Source organism: Marmota marmota, unplaced genomic scaffold, assembly GCF_001458135.2.
Source record: "Marmota marmota marmota unplaced genomic scaffold, marMar, whole genome shotgun sequence".
Classification (NCBI taxonomy): Eukaryota; Metazoa; Chordata; class Mammalia; order Rodentia; family Sciuridae; genus Marmota; species Marmota marmota.
In genome coordinates, this window is record NW_025999900.1 from 8,078,914 (window position 1) to 8,095,660 (window position 16,747).

Here is a 16,747-nt window from a genome sequence, read left to right on the forward strand (position 1 = left end):
AAGAAACCTGTTTTCTGGTGAGCTCAACTCCAGCTTCCCCTTGATTACGATCACCAATCAGAGAAACCTTTTGCCTGCCTTCCAATCTCTGCCCAATATGAGAATGATAGTTGATCCCTATGACAAGCCTGAATAGTCTGTCTTCATTTGGGTGGTCCTCATCTTTTTGACTTTGAAGTTTTATGTTTTGGAGGGATTTGTTTTAGAGGGATTTCAGGAGGAAGAGTTTTATGTGGTTCAGTCCATCATCTTCAACTGCAAGTCTTTTTCTGTGCCCTTTCCTTTGCGACCTAGATGTCAGTTGGCCACTGTTCACTCTCTAGCTCCAACAGGCTCCAAAATAACCTTCATTATGTCTTCTCACAAATCTGGATGCAGAATTCAATATCTGTTCAAATTCCTCCAAGGTATTTACAGGAATATAAACATTAGGGAATGATAGACACTTTTCTGAGCTTTACCTATGGTAGATAGAAGATGAAGTTATACAACATTCACATACACCAACTCAAAGAACACAAACTCAATTCCCCAAATGCCTTAAACATGTCTTTCTTTCCCCAAATCTCTCCTCTGTAGATATCTTCTTCTTTCTACGAAGTCTGGAGCTTTGCTGACTCGCTCTGATTGATCCCCTGAGCCTTTAAATTCCTTATCCCTTTGCCTACAAAGCTTTGGCTCAGACTTTCAGTCTGCTTTCAATATACCACTCCCTGCAGAATGAAAGGGATGCAGATTCACCAGCCTTTCAACCCCCATTCTTCAGTGACTTGCCCCATTGCATGCATGTGTGTGCACGCGCTCATGCCCATGTGAGTGTGTCTCTTCCTCATTCTAAGGGACATCGTGAACATCTTCGAAATTACTATGGGCATCTCTCCCAAGACGTAATCTCATTCCAGCTCTATAGGAGGAAAACAGTTCTCCACATGTCTAACCCCCCCAAAAAAGACCTTTTCTCACTGGCTAACAGTCTTTTTGTGTTTCCAACTAGCATTTAAGCTTCTTTTTTTTTAATTTTATTTTTATTTTTGGTGCATTATAATTATACATAATAGTGGGCTTCTAAGCTTCTTGAGTACACAGATGAGAGCTACCCTATGAGTTACAAATTTCCTCTCTTCATAGTAACTAACAATATTATGAAAGTTTATAGAAGGAAAATGGGAAGAAGGGATGGATAGAGTCTCTGTGGAAGGAAAGAGGATTTTCAGAAAGTGTCTATTAGGTGGTGGCTTCTCCAAGTTTGGTCTTGTATCTTCAACACAGTAAACAAATCCAATAAAGGGCTTCCATATTTATTGTGTATCTTCAGTTCTGGTTATTGTATTAAATTGCCTGATTTGGCATGCATTCATTATTAATATCTTTGCTTTCCATATCAATTAGGAATTAGATTCCACCACTGGTAACAAAACTTGTCTACAATGGCCTTAAAAAAAGAATTAGAGTTTACTTTCCCATGAAAAAGAAGTCCAGAGGTAGGTAGTTCAGAGTTACTACACAGAGTATCAGGGATCCAGGCTGCTTCCACTTCTCAATTCCACCTTCTTAAGTACCTAGCTTCCACCCTAACGTTGCCACCTGGTGACAAAGGTATTGGAGCTCTGCCATCAGGTCCTCTGTCTTTTTCTTTTTTGGTGATGCTGGAGAGTGAACCCAGGTCCTCACGTATGCTAGGCACAGGCTCTACCATTGAGCTACACTACCAGTCCAAGCCATCAGGTCCTGATTTAAGCTGGGAAGAAGTGGAAGGGCAATGACAAAGGGCAAATGAAGCTCAGGAAGTTGCCTGTTCCCCTTTAGGAAAAAATACAAAAAAATCCCATGCAAAAGCTTCTGCTTACCAGAACTTAATTACATTGCCATACCTAGTCCCAACGGAGACAGAAAAAAGTATTTTTTTTTAAAGTGTCCCCTTCACTTTCATCACTAAGCAGAAAGAGAGAATAGATATTAGGTGGGCAATGGCACTTCCTATTCAATTCCTTTTGAATTTTCTGTACACAATGTCCCATGAGTCCTAGCCCAGTGTTTGGCATTGAGTTGTCTTTAGAATCAGTGAGTAAATGGTTAAAGAATTTTATAGATAAATCAAACAGTTCACAGAATGACTTTTTAAAAATTAATTGAATTTATTTCTGGAGCAGTTTTAGGTTTATAGAAAATATGGACAGAAAGTACAGAAAATTCCCACTGCCTCCCCCTCCACACACAGTTTCTCCTATTACTGACATCTTGCATTAGTATTATACATTTGTTACAGCATTATACCAATATTCTTTTTTGTGTGTGTGTGGGAGGGATATTGGGGATTGAACCCAGGGTCTTGTGTATACTAAGCATGCAATCTTCCACTGAGCTATACCCCCAGCATCTTGATACGTTAGTAAGTCTGTAGTTTACTTTAAATTCACTATGTTGCACAGTTGTGTGGATTTTGACAAATGCAGAATGTCATGCATCTGCTATCATATCATTATTTCTTTCTTTTCTATTTTTTTTTTTTTTGTTGTTGTTACTGAAGATTGAACCTCAGAGTACTTTACCTCTGAGCCACATCCCCAGCCCTTTTTATTTTCTACTTTGAGACAGGGTATCACTAAGTTGCTGAGGCTCTTTCTTGCTAAGTTGCTGATGCTGGCCCCACACTTGTGATCCTTCGGCCTCAGTTTCCCAAGTCACTGGGACCACTGCATCAGGCCAGAATAGTTTCACTGTTCTAAAAATGCCCTGTGCTCCACCTATTTATCTCTTCCTTCCTTCTCCATAGACCTTGGCAACCACTGGTCCTTTTACTATCTTTATGTAGCTTTGCCTTTTCTAGAATGTCAGGTTGTTGAAACCATACAGTATGTAATCTTTTCCAACTGGCTTCTTTCACTTAGCAATGTGCATTTTTTTTTTTTTTTTTTTTTTGGTGACTTGATGGCTTATTTCTTTTTTACTGCCAAATCACATTCCCTTGTTAGGATGTACCATTGTTTGGCTATCCATTTGCCTAGTGAAAGGCATCTTGGTTGTTCCAACTTATGAATAAAGCTGCTACATAAACATCTGCATGCACTTTTTTCATATTTTTATCGGTACATAATATTTGTACTTAATGCTGTGAACATTTTTTGTGGAACTATGTTTCAACTCACTTCCGCAAATACCTTGTGGTGTGATTGTTGGATGGTATGCTGAGAGTTTATTTACTTTTGTAAGAAACTGAAAAACTGTCTTCAGAAGTTGCTGTACCATTTTGTGTTTCTACCAATGAATGAGAGTTCCAATTGCTCCACATCCTCAGCAGCATTTGATGTTATCAGTATTTTGGTACTTTTTTTTTTTTCATTTAGCAGTACTGGGGATTGAACCCAAGGCCTGATGCATGCTAGGCAAGCACTGTACTACTGAGCTGTATTCCAAGCCCAGTGTTTTGGATTTTAACCATACTAATAGGTGTACACAGGTATCTATTTCAGTTGTAGTTGGACACAATACCTTTATTTTATTTATTTTTATGTGGTTCTGAGGATCAAACCCAGGGCTTTGCATGTGCTAGGCAAACACTCTACTGCTGAGCCACAATCCTAGCCCCATAAGTATCTAATTTTTAAACTATTTGAAATGATACACATTAACATCTTTAAGGATACCACGTTTCTGAAATCACAAGACGGTCCAAATTCTAGAGTGCTATTTCCTAAATTATTAGAATTAAATAGTCATAGTTTAAGATGTAAAACCACATCTGTGAATTTACATAAACCAGTTTTCACTTTAATTTTGCCTCAAAAAATTAGAATGTGTAAGAACTGTGTGTTAAGGTAACAAAGAAAATAATATTCTACTCGCCCTTGGGAAGCTCTAGGGAAAATATTTTTGCAAAACAAAACTTTAAGGGGCCTAAATGAAATTTATCATTAAGTAAAAAAAAATTAATTGTAGATAGACACAATAACTTTATTTATTTATTTAATGCTGAGGATTGAACCCAGTGTCTCACACGTGCTAGGCAAGTGCTCTACCACTGAGCCACAATCCCAACTCCTTAATTTTTATTTTAGTTTGTAATTCCCTAATGACATGTGCTCAATAAGGAATCTTCTATGTGTTTATTTGTATATAGTCTGTATATGTTCTTTGTTGAGCGGTCTGTTCAAAGTTTTTGCCCATGCTTTAATTGTTTATTTTGTGTACTGGGAATTGAATCTGGGGTGTTCTACCACTGAACCACATTCCCAGCCCAGTTTTGTATTTTATTTAGAGACAGGGCCTCCCTGAGTTGCTTAGTGCCTTACCTTTGCTGAGGCTGACTTTGAATTTGCAATCCTCCTGCCTCAGTCTCCTGAGCCCCTGGGATTACAGGCTTGTGCCACTGCGCACAGCCAATATAACCTTTGCTATATTTTATTTTGAGACAGGGTTTCACTACACAAGTTCACTGTGTATTTTGGATACCAATCCTTTATCAAATATGTGTTTTGTAAATATTGTCTTCCATTTCCATTTTTGTAAATATTGTCTTTTCATTCTCTTGTCTTACTAATTTGTTGGCATAGTTGTCCATCATATTTTTAAATTTCTTAAATCACTGATGTATTTTATGTCTTCCTTTATATTGTTGTTTATTTGATGCTACTTCTCTTTACTTCTCTTTTATCCAGACGAGTCTCACAGAATTTTGTTTTCTTTTTAGTCTTTTTAAAGATCTAACTTTAGTTTTATTGTCCATTTCTAGTGCATATTTTTCTATTTCATTAATTTATTTTTCAGGCTGTTGTCTTCTATTTGGACTTATTGTTTTGATTTTTTCTAATGTATTAAGCAGGTCACTTATCTAATTAATGTTTAATTATATAATTAATCTAATTGTTAATATTTCTAATTTTCTAGTGTAAAGACATATAATGTTAATTTGCTTGTATCCTATACATTTTGATAGATGACATTTTTTATGTGGTTCTTGGGATCAAATCCAGGACCTCACACCTACTAAGCAAGTGCTTTACTACTGAGCTACACATTGAATCTTTTTTTTTTTTAAATGTGATGTATTTTTTTTTTAAGAGAGAGTGAGAGAATTTTTTTTTTTAATATTAATTTCTTAGTTTTCGGCGGACACAACATCTTTGTTTGTATGTGGTGCTGAGGATCGAACCCGGGCAGCACGCATGCCAGGCGAGCACGCTGCCGCTTGAGCCACATCCCCAGCCCCACATTGAATCTTAAATAATATATTTATTACCATAAAATCTAGTATCTTAAGTTCCATTGAGATTTCTTCTTTGACCTTTTGGTTATGTAGAGGTTTTTAAAATTTCTAAATATGTGGAGTTTTTAAAAATGATCATTATATTGTTGATTTCTAACTTAATTATAATATGGTCAGAGAATGCAGTTTGTATGGATAGCATTTTTTTTTTCTTTTTGCAATCTGTAGATAGTTCCTCAATGGATTAAATCAAAATTGATTTTCTAAAGTCTTCCTTGTGTATTGGAAAAGTATTTTTTTGTGTGTGTGTTTGTGTGATAGTTTTATACACATCCTTCAAAAATGTTAACTAATTGTATTGGAAACATTTCCACAATGACTGGTGATTCTCGAGATATTTTTTTTCTATTTAAGAGTGAGGCAAGTTGGGTGTGATGCATGCCTGTAATCTCAGAGGCTCGGGAGGCTGAGGCAGGAGGATCTCTAGTGCAAAGCCAGTCTCAGCAATTGAGAGAGGCCCTAAGCAATTCAGCGAGACGTTATCTCCAAATGTAATATAAAAAGGGTATGGGGATGTGACTCAGTGGTTAAGTGCCCCTGAGTTCAATCTTGGGTTAAAAAAAAAAGAGTGAGGCTCTTAAAAGGCTTATTAAAAATGTTGTTTTCACACCTGGAGCTTGTTGACTGGGCCTTCAACATAAAAGTGATAGGTTATAAACCCAGTCAGCTCATTATCGGATCCACCCAAATGTCAATATTCTGACATTCTAATCTAATCTATTTCTGTTTTTTCTTTTTGCAGTACTGGGGATTGAACCCAGGGGTGTTCTACCACTGAGCTACATCCCTGGTCCTTTTTATTTTGTACTTTGAGATAAGATTTCTCTAAGTTGCTGAGGCTGGCCTTGAACTTGTGATCCTTCTGTCTTGGCTTCCCCAAAAGCTGAGATTATGGGCAGGTGACACCGTGCCCCTTTATTCTCATTTAAAAACCATTTGATTAAAGTATATATACATTGAAAAAAGTTCCCATAAATGTGCAACCTGAATACACATGTCAGTCAGCATTCAGATTAAGAAACAGCACATTAACAGTACTTCAGGAGCATCCTCATGTGCCCTTACATAGTTTTCACTTTAGGATATTACAAAGTGTGGGTACTGAGGATTTTTTTTTTTTTTGTACATGACCTCTTGAACTTATGGGTATAAAATTAGCAGTAAAATTCTTGGGACAAAAGCTATTCATATGTTCAGCTTTAGTTGACCTTTATTGCCAAACAGTTTAAGTTATTGTATCAATTTGTATTCTCTTCAAGAGAATAAGTTCTTTGATTGCTCCACAATCTTACCAATACTTGGGATTTTTTTTTCTTTTTAGCCCCGGAGGTAAAGAGTGATATTACATTATGGTTTTCATTTGTATTTCCTATTTATAGAGTGCTTTTATATTTTTAGGTGTTTCAAGAAGAAACAGACAAAATGGAGTGAGTTAATCTTCTATATTTGCTAGAAATTTATTCCTTATGGCTATTTATCTAATGGGACTTGGAACCTTTTTCTCTGTATTGGAAGAAATATAATATAGACAATGAGGGTAACACAGTTCACAATTATATGTGAGGCAGCTAATATATACTATACTGAGGATTGATTCCTAGCTCCAATGCTTACTTGCTGAGATACCTTGAGAAAGTTACTGAACTTTCCTCCATTTTATGTAAAATGGCACTAATAATAGTGCCACCTCATGGAGATGAGGATTCAATGACATAAAATAAATAAAATGCTTTGTGAAATTCCTAGCATACTGAGCAAGTACAAGTCAACAAATGGCAGCTATTATTATATTTTGTATTGGTTATTTATACACATCTCATTTTTCCTTCTGCTTTACACAGTTCATGACAAAAGAACAGCTTATAGCACATATTAGTTGGCTCACATATAATAACTGCTACCAAAGACTGAATGAACGGGGCTGGACTTGTGGCTCAGTGATAGAGTGCTCGCCTAGCACTTGTGAGGCACTGGGTTCCATCCTCAGCACCACATAAAAATGAAATAAAGATATTGTGTCCACCACCTACAACTAAAAAATAAATATTAAAAAAATACCGAATGAATGATTTAATATATAAATAGGTATTATGGTTATTGTTATAAAAGATGGTATAAATTATTAATGGCCGTCAGATAATATGCACTGTTAATGAGGAATACATTATTTAAATACAGTGTCTCTTGGGCTGTGGCTCAGTGGCAGAGCGCCTGCCTCGCACATGTGAGGCACTGGGTTCGATCCTCAGCACCACTTAAAAATAAATAAACAAAATAAAGATATTGCATTCATCTATAACTAAAAAATATTTTAAAAATAAATACACTGTCCTATTCACTTTCGTCATTTAAAAAGTCAAAAAAATTAATGTACACTTTCATCATTTAAAAAGTCAAAAAAATTAATGTAGTAGAAAAACACTACCCAGGATAATAAAGAATGAAAATTAGATGTTTTACATTGCATCCTGTGAGAGTTCTCGACTTCTCTCTCCAAAACCAAAATGAAAAGAACTAAAATACCTTCCCAGAAACAAAAACACCATTTTCCTGAAAAGACATTCCTCCTTTCCAACTTTTAACAGTCCTTTTTTGTTCAACAGTGTAGAAGCTGAAGACAACAGCTTCCCCGCAGCTTCCGTACAAGATGGCGTCGCCCAGTCCCCCACTCCGACTGGGGTTACGTCTTCCCGGTCCGCAGTTGGACCGGAAGTGGTTACGGTCCTAGTGGATCCGGGTGGGTGAGCGCAGGCGGTCGCGAAGGTTCCAGCTTTTCAGGGAGAGATGAGGTGCCGCAGGTGTTCAGGCCCAGTCTGAGGCCGCAGGTGAGTGAAGCTGAGGGACTAGCGAAGCCTTCACTGTTCCTGTGTATCAGGCGGAGGGGTTTTTTAGCGTCGACAGGAAGGGTGGTGTGGTGATGTTAGGGACATCATTGTGTGCGTGGGTGAGTGATTTGCGGGGAGCACGCTGTCCCCAAGCGAGTTGGTCCTGCCCCTCTCTCCGCCTTCGGGCGCGGCCTCCAGGTCTCCCCAACCCCAGGGCGGGGGCGGATCAGCATCCAGGTTCCCCTGGAGACTTCAGGTCCCGGCCCTGGGCCCTCTCACGCCCTCCCCGTCGGCTCCTTCTATCCCTTCTTCCCTTTTGGGGAGGATCTTCCAAGCCCTTGGGGCTCCCTGATCCAATCAGCTGAAAAGAGGCTGTGCGGCCGCCTCGCCGACTCCTCGGCCGTGTTCCTCGCCTCCGCAGCTACAGCCCCTCCTGGAGTCGTGGGGACCAACCCCGCACCCATCACCTGCGAGACAGAGCCGAACGAGAACCTTCATAGATATTTATTATAAAACTGACACTCGCACGTTTAAGTACAAACAAACCCAAGCCCTTAAACAGGCTTCTTAATAAACCCACTTTGTGCCAGGAGTTGTTTGTTTATTCTTTTTTTTTTTTTTTTTCCTGTATGGTCCTTTTTGTGGTGCTGGGGATTGAACCCAGGGCCTCACAAATGGTAGGCAAGCGCCCTGCCGCTGAGCTACGTCCCCAGCTCCGAAAGGTTGTGTTCATTATCTGGATTAGAAAGTGGGGAAAAAAGCGGTTTAATAGCGGGGAGGAATGATTAAATTTGGTCTCGTCTAAATTGTTATAAAAAAGATATAAAAATGTATCTTTTAAGGCATTCATTGTACTATAAGCATTCAATCTTGTGCAAAAAAATCATGGAAAATTGTTGTCTATAGGTTTTTCTGTCTTTCTGTCCGTACTGGGGATTGAACCCAGGGCACTTCACCACTGAGCTACATCCCCAACCTTTTTTAATTTTTTTTTTTAAGACAGGGTCTCGACCAGTTGTTCATGCTGACTTTGAACTTGCGATCTTCAGGTCTCAGCCTCCCCAGTAGCTGTTTTTTGTTTTTGTTTTTCCCCTGTAGCTGTAGATGGACAGAATGCCTTTATTTTTATGTGGTGCTGCTAGGCAAGGGCTCTGCTACAGCCCCAGCCCCGGAAAAAAATTTAAACAAGACAGGTCCTCTCTATATATTTTTTCTGTTTCTTTTCTTAGTTGTCGATGGACACAGTGCCTTTATTTTATTTATTTATTTTAATGTGGTGCTGAGGATCGAACCCAGTGCCTCACAAGTGCTAGGCAAGCACTCTGCCACTGAGCTACAACCCCAACCCTATTTTTTCTATTTCTTATCTTTTTTTCTTTACTAGCCCTTTACCCAAAAGTAAGAACTGTTATCACTTTGGGTTGTATTTTTTTAATTTCTTTTTCTTTATGTTTATTGACTAGTGTGTGTACAGGTAAGATATATATTTGTAAGATTTCGTGTTAAATCTTTTACAAATGTGTATTTTTTTCACAAATATAGCATATTGTCTGTATTCTGCAACTTGATGTTTTGTGCTTAAAAATGGATCTTGAGGGCTGGGGTTATGGCTCAGTGGTAGAGAGCTTGCCTAGTTATGTGTGAGGCACTGGGTTTAATTCTCAGCACCGCATATAAATAATAATTTTTTTTTAAAAAAGGTCCTTTGATAACTAAAAAAATTTTTTTTTAAAAAAATGGGTCTTAAAATATTTCTTGTTGGGCTGGGGATGTGGCTCAAGCGGTAGCGCGCTCGCCTGGCATGCGTGCGGCCTGGGTTCGATCCTCAGCACCACATACAAAGAAAGATGTTGTGTCCGCTGAAAACTAAAAAAAAAATAAATATTAAAAAAAAAATTCTCTCTCTCTCCCTCTCTCTTAAAAAAGTATTTCTTGTCACTATAGAGATCAATCTATTCATTATTATTTTTTTAATTTTCTTTAGTTGTTGATAAACCTTTATTTTTACTTATTTATTTATATGCGGTTCTGAGAATTGAACCTAGTACCTCACACATTCCAGGCAAGTGTGCTACTGCTGAGCCCCAGCTCCAGCCCCTCAACCTATTCATTCTTTTTGCTAAGTTCCATAGTACTTTAATATTGCAGATTGTGTAAAATTCCGTAGGTTGTTTCCAGTTTTTCACTGTTGGACCCGTGTTGTGCAAAGAACATCAGTTCACATGTCTCTGTGTGCCCAGGTGAGCATTTCTCAAGGATAGTTTTACTTAGATGGAATTGCTGGATAGGAGGGTGTGGATGTTTAATAATGCCAAACTACCTACCATAGTGTATAGTAATACCAATTTCACACAGGCTCTTTTAAATATTTGATGTCTTTTTTTTTTTTTTGCCATCTGATGGATGCAAAATGATCTCTTATTGCTATTGTAGTTTGTATTCCCCTAATTCCTGTTGAGATTCAGAATCTTTTCACAGTCAGCCATTTGTAATTCCTCTCTTGAGAGTTTTTTTCTGGTGGATTGACTTTTTCTTGTTGTACTGGATTTTAATCTTTTGTCATTTATGCGTGTTTTAAATATTTATTCCCAACTTAATACTTTTAAAAGTTGTTCCTTGTCGCTTAACTTTAAGGCATCCTGTTGAAACAAAGCTTTGCATTTAATGTTTACATGAACCAGTCTTTTCTGTGTGTGTTTGTGCTTTGTGGCTATCATTTCTTTCTTTTTTTTATTTTATTTAAGGATGTATATTTTTATATTTTATTTTATTTTATATTATTTTATTTTATTTTAGGTGTAGATGTAGCCATATCCCCAGCCCTTTTTTTGTATTTTATTTAGATGTAGATGCACAACACAATGCCTTTATTTATTTATTTTTAATGTGGTGCTGAGGATCGAACCCAGGTCCTGCCTGTGCTAGGCGAGCGCTCTACCACTGAACCACAATCCCAGCCCCCCCCCCCATCAACTTTCAATGCTCTCCTTCCCTATTCACGTCCTCAGCTGCCTTTGTCCCACCTACTAATGGGACATTGCACGTGTACCGTGGTTGTCCTTATATGCTGCAGTTTCACTCTTAGCCTAATAGTCAGATTCTTATAAACTGAGGTTTCTATGTGCCACTAAACAAGAAATAGGGCACCAGGCACACTGGCACATACTTGTAATCCTAGTTACTCAGGAGGTTAGATCAGAAGGGTCACAAGTTCAAGGCCAGTATCGGCAATTTAGCAAGACCCTGACTCAACATAAAAAAATAAAAAGGATTGGGGATGTCGCTCAGTGGTAAGGCACCTCGGGATTCAATCCCTAGTACCCCTCAAAATAAAGAAGAAAAGAAAACAAAGAAAGAAAATAGGGCAAGTAGGGAGTACAGAATAAGCAAATCATTAGAACAATGAAAGGAGGCTTTAGGAGGAAAAGAAGAGTTAAGGCTGCTTGTTTTCACCCTAAACAGATCTGTCTCACCTTCTAGAAGGTTATCACCATCTAGCTCTAGTTAAGGAGACAGCAGATATCTTACTGAGAAAGTATTTGGGGGGTGTCTCAATTCTTCAGGCACAGGAAGCCCCCAGGATCCATCAGATTCCAAGGATTCCCCCATCCCATGAACTTGTCCTCCTTCTTAAAATTCAGAGGAGGGCTGAGCTTGAAATTCAAGTTCAGTTTCTCTCTTTGCTTGCTGCCAGTTCCTACAAACCCAAGTGTTAGGAGAAGGAAGAACTGAGAGGGAAAGACAAAGATGGGGAACAGCTGCTTCAAATCTGACCTTCAGGTATGGCCACGGGAAAAACTATTTTAAGTCGGGGAATAAAGTTAAACGCACATAAATTTGAACATGTCCTATTTATTTCTGCATATCATTTTTAGCTGGCTCTTTCAAGTACAGATCATTAACTTTTACTTCCTAAGATAGACAAAAACAAGTAAAACAGAACATCTACAAAGGATTTCTGTGTGTATCTTGTGCAAGAGCATCCATGAAAGTAAAAATATATTGTACACTCCAACTCAGGCAAATAGTCAGGAGGACAGCAAGATCACATAAGATGAATGTTCTGGTTAACAGAGTTTTGAAATATTTTCCAAAGAATTTTCCAATGAATGAGAAGACAGCAAAATACACCCAGTATCAAATGAAGCACAACTTTCTTTGCTGATGATCCAGAAGGCCGCTGAGGATTTGAGAGATGTTGGGCAGGTGATATAGGCATAGAAGACTGTTCTGCCTCTGGGCCATGCCCTGAAAGGAGCTGTTTTGAATTAACACCTGATCTTAGTTTGCTTATCAATGGCTTCTTTCTCAGGAAAATGAAACAAAAGAAAGAAAAAAAGTTGCTCTCCTGAAAAATACATTTACTAAATGGTCACAGACAGTTGGAAAGGGCTGCTTTCTGGCCACCCTGCAATGCTGTCATTTTGTTCTCTGCCCTCAGCATTTGTCAGTGGGCCCACTGAACTGCCTGTTCATCTCATATAAGAAGGGGTGGTTTGGGGCTGAGGTTGTGGCTCAGCGGCAGAGCGCTTGCCTCGCATGTGCGAGACCCTGGGTTCGGTCCTCAGCATCACATACAAAAATAAATAAGTGAAATAAAGGTGTTGTGTCCAACTACAACTAAAAAATAAATATTAAAAAAGAAGGGGGTGATACCTGCCTGTCATTGAGTCATGGGCAACACATAATATAAGAGCAGAGAATATGTCTATTTCATTTGTAATACTAAAAATAACAACAGCAGTTGCCAATACTAACTGAGCATTTACTATGTTACAGGTACTATTTTTTATTGCAGGACTGGGGATCAAATCAGAGCCTCATACATGCTAGGCAAGTGGTCTACCACTGAGCTTCAACCCCAGCCCCATGGGTACTATTTTAAGCACTTATGTAATCACCTCATTTAATCTTAACAGCTTCATTGAGATACATCATATAACTCACTTATTTAAGTGTATAATTAAATTGTTCTCAGTATAGTCATCACCACTTACACTTAGTTCTAGAACTTTTACATCACCCTGAATGAATACCCCAATCCATTAATCAGTTACTCCCCAAATTCCCCATCCTCCCCCAGTGCTAGGCAACCAATAATCTACTTTCTATCTCTATGGATTTTTCTATTCTGAATATTTCATATCATCATCTCATTGAATTTTCACCACAACCCTAATAATATTATTGTCTTATTGCACAGATAAGGAAACTGAGGGTCAGATTTAACCAATATCACATAGCTAGGAAGAGGTGAGGCCAAAATTCAAATTCCAGCTCTGTGCCTAGCCTCAGAGGGTACACTCCTCACCAATCTATTATAGCATCCTCCTGAAGATGTATTCCCATTACTTGGGAAGGACTGCCATGATAATCATTCAACAAACACTTGTTAAACATTCAGTGAAATGGTTCCAAATAAAGTGAGTAGAAGATAGTGTGACATAGCTGAAGAAAGGACTCTAGGATTAAAAAGACCAAAGTTTGGGGCTGGGGATGTGGCTCAAGCGGTAGCGCACTCGCCTGGCATGCGTGCGGCCCAGGTTCGATCCTCAGCACCGCATACAAACAAAGATGTTGTGTCTGCTGAAGAACTAAAAAATAAATATTAAAAAATTCTTTCTCAGGCTGGGGATATAGCTCAGTTGGTAGAGTGCTTGCCTAGCATGCATAAGACCCTGGGTTCAATCCCCAGCACCACACACAAAAAAAAATAAAATAAAATAAAAAGACCAAAGTTTGAGTTCTAGTTCTGCCATTTAGTAGCTGTGGTAATTTACTTGTAAATTTAGTGNCATTTCTTACCCCATTGGTTCTCAGAACGGGAGAGGGTTTGTTGCCTTATGGACCCATTAGTGATGTCTGGAGACATTTTTTGGTTGTTCAGCTGAAGGGTTGCTGTTATTATCACCTGATGAGTGGAAGTCAGGGATGCTGCTCTACATCCCACAATGCACAGGACAGTGCTCCCCCAATGCAGAAATTTTTCAACTTAAAATGTCAGTTTTGCTGAGGTTAAAATATCCTACTCTATTGTAAGATAGAGCAGCGTTTTCTCCTATAACTATTTTTTCTCCAATAAATTGTTTTTATACAATTTATTGGAGAAAAAATAGTTATAGGATATTTTTGAGGTTTTCTTTAATTTCTCTAGAATTGGTGTGTGTGTGTGTGTATGCATGTGTATAATTATTATTTTCTAAATAGTGTCACTTTGTATATCATCCACTCTTAAGCTGTTAATCTGAAATGCCATATTTATTGTATATTGTTATCTCACACAAACAAGATCTATTTTTTGACTCTGTTCTGTGGACTAATTTTCTGTATTGCTGGACCCCCAAACCATCACATCCTATAGTGAACCGTATGTTATATTTTCGATCTAGTAAATACTCCCAAGTGATTATTTTCCTGGAAATCACATAATTTGTCAGCTTCCATGCTCTCTCTGGGGTTTAAACCCAGAGGCACTTTACCACTAAATACATCTCCAGTCCTTTTTTTAAAAAGTTTTTTGAGGGCTGGGGATGTGGCTCAAGCGGTAACGCACTTGCCTGGATCTTCAGCACCACATAAAAATAAAATAAAGATGTTGTGTCCACTGGAAACTAAAATAAATAAATAAAAAAATTTTTTTTGAGACAAGAGTCTTGCTAAGTTGCTGAAGGTTTCATTAAGTACTGGGACTGACCTTGAGCTTGTGATTCTCCTGCCTCAACTGAGTTACTGGCATACTCCAATATTTTAAAAAACAGGTTTTCAGCTATTGGTTTTCTTTACAGATTAATTTTAGAATCAACTTGTCAAAATATTTTTCTGTGGTTTTATTCAGAGGCAATTCATATGTCATATAATTCATTATCAAACTGTATAATTCATTGAATTTTAGTATATTCACAGAGTTGTGACACCATCAGTACAATCTAAATGTAGAACATTTTTATTACCCCCAAAGAAGCCCATACCCATTTGCAGTCACTCCCCATTCCCAGCTCCCCCGATGCCCTAGCTCTAGCCAACCTCTCATTGTTCTGTCTGTATAGATCTAGATATTTGTATAAAGGGAATAAGACAAGGTGTGTAAAAAAAAAAGATGATGTGGTCTTTTGTGACTAGCTTCTTCCATTTAATGTTTTCAAGGTCCAGTCTGTCTTATTGCTGAATAAAATTCCATCCGATGGTGTATTTGTCTCCTAGGGCTGTAGTAACAAAGCAACACAAACTGGGTGACTGACAGTGTAAATGTATTCTTTCCCGTTTCGGGAAGCTAGAAAGTTATTATGAAGGTGTCCGTGGGACCGCGCCACTCCCAGGCTCTGGGGGAGCATCCTTCCTTGCCTCTTCCTAGCTCCTGTGGTTGTTGGCAGTCCTTGGTCTTCCTTGGTTTGTGGTTGCGTAACTCCAGTCTCTGCCTCTGTCATCACAAGTCTTCTTTCCTGCATGTCTGTCTTCACATTTGACCCCGGGGTCTCTTCTCTTCCTATAGGACAGCAGTCATGTTGGATTAAGAATCCACCCTACTCTAGTATGACCTCATCCTAATTTAATTACATCTAGAAAGACCCTGATTCCAAATAAGGTCACATTCACAGGAGTCTTTTTGGATGACACAGTCAAGCCATAACATGTAGATGCGCTGCATTTTATGTATCCTTTCATCAGCTAATGAACATTTGTGTTTCCACTTTTGGGCTATTGTAAATAATATTGCTATGAACTTTATAGTATGGCATGTTTTAATTTCCCTTGGATATATATCTGGGAGTGAAATTGCTGGGTCATATGGTAACTTTTCCCCTCATAATTTTTATTGGTGCATTATAATTATACATAATAATGGGATTTGTTGTTACATATTCATATGTGCATACAGTATAACAATATCATTTGGTTAATATCCCCAGTATTTCCCCTTTTCTTTTCCTCACTCTACAGGTTTTCCTTCTTATTTTCATGAGATTCCCTACTTCCTTTTTTCCCCATCTTTCCACTCTATCTTCCACATATGAGAGAAAACACAAGACCCCAGACTTTCTGAGTTTGGCTTATTTTTCTTATTTGATGCTCTCAAGTTCTGTCTGTTTCCTGCAAATGACATAATTTCATTCTTTTTTGTCGGGGGAGGAGCACTCAACCACTGAGCCATATCCCCAGCCTTTTTTTTTTTGTATTTTATTTAGAGACAGGGTCTCACTGAGTTGCTTAGCACCTTGCTAAGTTTCTGAAGCTGGCTTTGAACTCTCAGTTCTCTTGCCTCAGCCCCCCAGGCTCCTGGGATTACAGGTGTGGGCCACTGTAACCAGCTCATTTCTCTTTATGGCCGAATAAAACTCCATTGGGTAGTTGGGTATGGTGGTCAGTCAAGAGGCTGAGGCAAGAGGATTGCAAGTTCGAGGCCAAACTTGGCAACTTAGCAAGACCCTTGGCAACTTAGCAAGATCCTGTCTCAAAATCAAGAGGACTGGGGATGTAGCTTAGTAGTAAAACATCCCTGGGTTCAATCCTCAATACCAAAACAAACAAACAAAGCTCCCTTGAATATATATATCCCATGGACACGTAGACTGGTTCCAAAATTTGACTATTGTCAAACATGGGTATGCATATATTTCTATAGTATACAGTCTTTAATTTTTTTTGCGGGGGGGGGGGCGGG

The 16,747-nt window shown here is 38.5% G+C and overlaps 1 protein-coding gene across 5 annotated transcripts in view; it reads left to right on the top strand.

Annotated features, from left to right (window-relative positions):
• Nucleotides 1–7,971: 7,971 nt before the first annotated feature.
• Nucleotides 7,972–16,747, top strand: part of Exd2 (exonuclease 3'-5' domain containing 2) — a 52,357-nt gene continuing 43,581 nt past the window's right edge. For 2 of the 5 annotated variants that reach the window (XM_015490521.2, XM_015490530.2), the window contains exons 1-2: nt 7,978–8,088; nt 10,256–10,328. The gene's annotated coding sequence lies outside the window, so the exon portion shown is untranslated. Of the gene's footprint in view, nt 8,089–10,255; nt 10,329–16,747 lie in introns of all 5 variants that reach the window. The other 3 variants (XM_015490538.2, XM_015490545.2, XM_048798570.1) reach the window with 2 other exon arrangements.